Source organism: Lichenostomus cassidix, chromosome 1, assembly GCF_008360975.1.
Source record: "Lichenostomus cassidix isolate B80296 chromosome 1, HeHo_3.0, whole genome shotgun sequence".
Classification (NCBI taxonomy): domain Eukaryota; kingdom Metazoa; phylum Chordata; class Aves; order Passeriformes; family Meliphagidae; genus Lichenostomus; species Lichenostomus cassidix.
The window spans coordinates 43,047,399-43,054,157 of record NC_139479.1 but is presented as its reverse complement, the minus strand read 5'-3'; the positions used below and the strand labels follow the sequence as shown (position 1 = coordinate 43,054,157).

At 33.6% G+C, this 6,759-nt stretch overlaps 1 long non-coding RNA gene across 1 annotated transcript; it reads left to right on the top strand.

Annotated features, from left to right (window-relative positions):
- The first annotated feature begins 2,356 nt into the window (after positions 1 to 2,356).
- LOC146444601 (uncharacterized) lies at positions 2,357 to 4,268 on the top strand. Its single transcript, XR_014849859.1, has 3 exons — positions 2,357 to 2,450; positions 3,511 to 3,577; positions 4,105 to 4,268. It is a non-coding gene; the product is annotated as an uncharacterized LOC146444601 (long non-coding RNA).
- Positions 4,269 to 6,759: the final 2,491 nt, after the last annotated feature.

The following is a 6,759-nucleotide window of genomic DNA, read 5'->3' as shown; positions in this document are numbered from 1 at the left end:
TTCCTTTGCACTTAAAAATAGGCAAATATAACTAAAATTCAGAGTATATTCTGTAGGAAGGGTAAATTTAATTAATTCTTATTTATTAATTTCCTTGTCTATTTATTTTTAAAATAATCATATTTTATCTTAGAACCATCTTTAAATTGCAAGAAAATACTGTTTAAAAAGAAAAAAAAGAGTAAGCTGTATGAATAGAGGGAGAAGTAGAGAGACAGTTGTATATGCAGACTGTATGGTATATGCTGGGATGGAAAAAAGAGTCTACCTAAGAGGTTATTCAAAGGAACTTTGGCTTTTAAAAGATAGTAAAATTAATCCAGAAAGGACTTTGTTACCTGAATTTATATGTCCACCTTTTCATGCTCCTAATTTCTAAAGTCCTTTTTCAGTTGTTGATCAAGCAAAGAACCTTAATTATCTACTTTTCTTGCCAAAGAATTTTATTCCCAGTTGTGAGAGTCTGGGCTGGTAATGATTAATGACTCAAAATATTTGCCTATTTGTGAGGTGCCAAGTTTGCGCACACACACACACCCCCATACACCCACACCAGAGGGAGGAGGTGAGTTTTGGGGTGTGTAATGGCTAGTTTGCATTAGACAGAGGAGATGAGCTCTCACTGCCTGGAAGCTACAGGGCTAGATGGTGCTTCTTACCATGCTAATTGCCGTCCCTTACACAACTGTTCATTTGTAAAAACCCCCCTTCTCCCTCTCAAAGAAAGTCTGATGGGGCACTCCTGGCTCAACTGTGCCGACAGATGAAGCAGGTCATGTCTTGGAGGGTGTCATAAGCCACCAAAGACTCCCAAAGTGCCCCCAGACTCATTTCTAAGGCCTTCCACCTGAGAACTGAAAGATCCACCCTCATCCAGGGGAGATACCTGAGCATTCCCACTGAGCCTCAGTGTATTTTAACCCACTGGACTTTGTGTTTTGTGGGCTTCTTTTCCTGCCCCCAGTGGACCATGACTTTGACCAAGGAGCATCTAAGCTGAAACAATCAAACCTCATCACTATGGGTGGTGAATATGTATCTTTCTACTCTTAACCTTCTTCCCTCTTTCTTTCTTTTCCTTATATGTTTTCTTAAGTTGCTTTCACATTGCTATGTTACGACAGATAGTAATAACCCCAATGAGTACATATCTGTTTTCAATCACAGCTGAATTTTTCTAAAATAAGCCATATATATGTGTGGGTGTGTGTATGTGTATATATGTTTACAAACACTGATCATTCACTCCAATTTGCTCCAAGGGATGCATGAACAAGAACCTGGGTTACCCTCACCTTCTCAAGTGGGTGATAACACCAGTTCACATGGCTTACCAATTTCACTTGTGCCTTATGGCAGAGTCAGTTAGTTAAACTTCTTTATAAATGATGGAAAGAATGAGTACTTCCGGAATTTAAATACCTCATCCTAAATTTATCAAGTCAAATTGATCAGTGGAATCTGGAATAAAACTATTAACTAATTAGGAAGTCCACTGTAAAATGAAATATTTTCCCTGAATATTTATTTGTATTATTTCAATTGGCTTTGTAAGAGATGTAGCATGAATAGTTGCAACATAAATATTAAAGTTAGATTAGACAAATTTCAGTTTGATGTTTTAATGTCTGCTTTTAGAGTTGGCTTTAGGCATCCAAGTTTTGACAGTACTAGAGCCTACTTCACAGTTAAGCTGCTAACATTTTCCTGTCTGTCCCCAGATCTAACATAGAACTGCCCTTTCTTTTCTGACTGGGTTGGTATAACATACTGCCAGAGAAGGAAAAAAATCAACAACAAAGAGGAACATGCAGTAGGAATGAATTTTTAAGTACTCTACAATCAGTGAAGAAATATAAGAATGCAGTTTCCATTATCCTCTATTAGGCTGCTTTTGATGAGTCATCAAAGAAATCTTTGAGAGATTCTGTAGGTCAAATGATCAAATAATGAAAATGGTGACAAGTGCTTTTGTGGAAAGTGCATATAAGTACAATTGGTTAATTTTAATTTATATAGCACATATCAATGCATAAATAGCACTGCATGAACAGTTGAAAATCTTGAAACACTCTCTCTTCTCTTCATGCATTCACCACAATTTTTGAACATGTTCTTTCAAACTTTTAGGCAAATAAGATCTTGTTTCCTGGAGTGAATACAGATCAAAAAAGGATGAAGTCTTAGGCACTATAAATATACGGTTTTTTGCAGAATGTTTTCAGACATTGTTTTTCACTTGATTGAAGGAACTTCAGTGAACTTCACTGACAAAAATTTCATAGACACTGATGTTTTCTTTGGTGAATATTAAACTCATTTATCTTCTCCTATGATTTAAGTAATATTTATTTGTAATAGGACTTTAAAAGAGAATTTCAATTTTCTGTTTGTGAAGATGAGTAGGCTAATTTACAACAGTGAACATTTGCAAAAGAAGAGAAAATAAGGTAAAATATCCATGTCATAAACCTTTTAAATATGTGTTTATTCCCATTTTTCATTTCTACATTCTCTCAAAGTCTTTGGAGTTATTATTTCTTTCCTAGGTATAGACCAAGTGTAGTTTTTACTGTTACCAGTCCTATGGAAAAGATTCATACTAATGTTTCTTAAAAGTTTTTCTTCACCTGCTTACTTTTTCATGTGATAAATGCTTTTTGAATGAGGTCTGAGATAACTTTAAGTGCTAAATATGCCTTTGTACATTTTCCTGCTTTTATAATTTGTTTTATTTAGCATGGCATGTTTTATTCACAACTAAGGCACTATTTTGCAAAGCCGTTCTCTGACAATAGAGTAGATTAGGACAGGACAGGACAGGACAGGACAGGACAGGATAGGATAGGATAGGATAGAATAGAACATTATACCCTAATAACTCTATGGAGATATTTGTATTTACCTATCAGTTTATTTCATTCTACTGTGAAGTCTGTCACCTATTTGTTTTTTGCCAAAGGAAATGTACTTCTTTCAACACCATAAATTTACATCTTATACACATACAACATACAGATTAAGTCCATTTTTAATATGTTATTTACATGGTTTCACTAACAAGATTTTGATGTATTTCAGTACGTGACTGTTTCCACTTTTATTTCATGCTTCCTTTTGAAGGAGGAATTCTAAACGTGTAGTAAGCAGTTCATTACATATTCCATCTATCCCTTTACTTATATTTTATTATATACTTATGTAAAGATTATTAAATGGACTGCAAGCACACAATGAGTTGAACTGTTTGCAGTTCAAATGCAAGCATGCAATCATGCAAGAAGAATACAAGTTTCTAGTCAGTCCAGTTGAGAATAAACCAACTTAGGTCTAGAGAGTGTCTATTTTAGAAAGTCTGTTACTCTCAAAACTAGCATATCAAATGCTCAGAGTTGGATACTAAAGTTGATCCAAAGCTGCATAAAACACTCTTTTTTAAAACTTTTAACCTTAGAATTTTTTAAATTAATCACATTAATTATAAAAATCCTAACAGAAATACTGTTTTAGGGAGCAACAGCATTCAGCCAACTATTAACTGATTCTTTGAAAAACCTCTGTTCCTGGGAGTAAAACAGTAAGTGAGCAGAATACTCTACAATGACAGTAAAAATCAATACCACTGCTGTAATAGGTTGACATTCTTCCATGATTAGTTACATGTCATTTTAATCAAAGCCCAAATATTAAATATGACTGGTTTGGTCTTTGCCAGCTTTAAAAGGCAGATTAATTCATAACAGAGAAAATAGCTGAAGGTGGATTTGCAAAAATTTCTGGGCCTTGGAGATACACAGTCAGTTGGTGGCCTTAGCTGTCTGGCACACCATGACCAACCCATGAGTAGGCCAAATCAGTGGCATTTATTGAGCTCAAAATATATTTAGTGTTAATTCTTCTATATGCTATCTAGATATGATTTGTTTCACTACTAAGTAATTTTTTACTATTTCATTAGAGTTTTATCCTCTTTCAAACTATTATGTAAATAAACTACACAATTCTATTTTTAACACCACCTTAATACAGTTTCACAACATTGACATAATAAATTCCTTTTATTTTGCTCAGAAAAATGTATTTTTTATCTCTCAAGTTGCTCAGGTCAAGGAAGAGATGTAACAGGAAATGCAGTCTTTGAAGCCAGACTAGATAGATCAGAAGTAGACTGATCTGCAAGAGAAAACAAAGAAGGAAAATAAGAAAAAAATGCACTGAAACTTGGGAAAAAAAAAGAACGAGAAGAAAACTGAGAAAGTGGTAACTCTAAGGGGCATTAAATGTGTCTTTTATTTGAAAGAACTAAGTGGCAAGTGCTCTTTAAAGTCATTCATAGTAAAGTTATAACGTATAGAACAAGTTCTAAAGAGATCTGAGATTCAATTTTAAAATAAGATCTTGTTCCAGTTCATCAGTAAGAGTAAGATACCTGTCACAGTTACAGAAAGAAATTGTCACCTTCCTTTAACAAAAAGATCTGTATTCACTAATAGCATTTGTCATGTCAAGTTTTTTAATTGATTTTCTATCCTTAAAAAGAAGCAATTATAAGCCAAATAAGAATTCTTGTACAATTTTAATGACATCTGCATTCTTGTGCTCAGGAAGACTATGTAAAAATTCATGTCAATGAATTTTCATCAACACTCAAGGCAGATTCAGAAATAAGATATGAACAAAGAAATGAGCCATACATTCAAAAATATATCTTGAGTCAAAAAATAGCTGATTTAAGACTTTATTCTATATCAGATTTACTGCAGCTTTTAACAGAGAACAATTTATCTGAATTTAAGAAATTTTAAAGGACTAAATGTGCTGCATAGTAAACAAATGACAATTATGAATACTGGACCATACATATGCTATGTGCTGGACCCTTCTAATACTCAGGATGAACTGAAACTTAATGATATTTCTAATTTTGTTATAATATTTAACTTTTTTTGTTTGGTTTACTTTTATAGGATTTGGGATAGTTTTTTCTTTTATTTCTTTGTTTTGATTGTTGGGGTTTTTTTCAGAAAAATCTGCATTTCTAGAGAAAAATATCACGCAGTAGTAAACTATATTATATTCTTTCCTACCAGTTCAGACGATAGACTATGAAAACTGCAACATGATACAAATCAAGAAATTAAATACCTGAAATACCCTGGAAAGCTACATATGTATACTAATTTATAGTACATTGAATGAAATATTTTTCCTTTCCCTAACATATAGATTAATAAACTCTGGTTTCCCTTAGCTTCTCCTCATAGTTCTGATACTCAATAGATATAGCACACCTTTTTTTAAATCATCCAGAATCTTTGGTCAAACCTTGATTCATATTAAAGGCTACCATTAAAAGACTCTGAAAGTTAGAAGAGTTGACGTGAATTTCTTCTCTGATATAGGCAATTGCAAACAATTATCTGGACAACACAAACATGAATTGTCCAGCTGACAGTAAGAATTAAATTTATGTTGGTGTAGAGCATCCAGACTCCTATTACTACAAGCAAGATATAAGCTTGCCTTGTTAATTTGTCATTCCTAAAAGTGTGAATAATTAAACCAGGAAACTGACCCACAAATTTACATCATAGGATCAAAGGACACATTGGGCTGGAAGTGACATCTACACACAAATGGACAATGGAAAAACTTGGGGACCATTCTAGGTCATCTAGTCCAATTATCACCTCAACATAGGCTCAATATGAAAGTCAGATCCTTCATCTAAGCTCAGTAGATGATTCAACCACACACAACCAGAATTTCAGTGTTTCCAGTGATGGATATTCCACAGCCTATGTTGGAAATTTGTTTCAGTGTTTGACTACTTTCATTGTGATTTATTTCTCCTGGTATCTAACTGGAAGTTTTGCTGGTTTTGAAACTCCAAAGAAAAAACAAACCAGAAAAAAAACCCGAAAAGCAAAAAATACAATTGAGAAAAATTTCCTGCAATACCTAGGGTTCTGCAATGTTGCTTGTGACTCCCCTCACAGTACAACTTCATCATCCCTATGTCATTTTCATAGTGTACTCAGCCATCTATGGAAATGTTTCTATGGCTCAGATTTGCAATAGTTATAAAATTGAATGAAATTCTATCCAGAGATTTATAATAATATGGGACCAGTCTGTAATATACATTAACAAATACACCAGAAATAAAATATGTTCCTTCTTTACATCAAAAGTACTTGTGCTTACATTTAGTAGACTGTCCTGACATACCCTTTTCAGATACTGGATTTGGTTGTCAGTGTTCAAGATGTGAATTACACAAGTGAAAACATGATGTCCCTTTTAAATGGAAAAAAAAAATAAGGTAAACATTTCTAAAAGGTTTAGTTGTTTCCTGACAGGAACATTTTCTAGATTTAGGAGAAACAGTCATCTTTAGTTATTCTGTATACTGTGGAAAATGCATAACATTTCACTGGCCCCAATTATGTGCTTGATATGTGAGAGGTTATGAACTGGTTATAATTTTTTTCCACTATAAATGTTTAGGTGGTCATTAAATCCATATCAATGCCTGATGTCTCACTATATACCCTAGTTAATTAAAGTCAATGTAGGTTAAAAAAGATGCCCTAGGTCATTAAATTGCCTGGTGTTGCAAGGAGTGACATTTCATAATTTTTTTAATAACAGGATTAGGCTGTTTTGCAGGGTGGTGAGAGTTGTGCCTTTTCAAGTGTTTTTAAAATGTTCAGTGACTTTATTCCACTAGTCTGATTGCAAGTCTACTCCTGCACC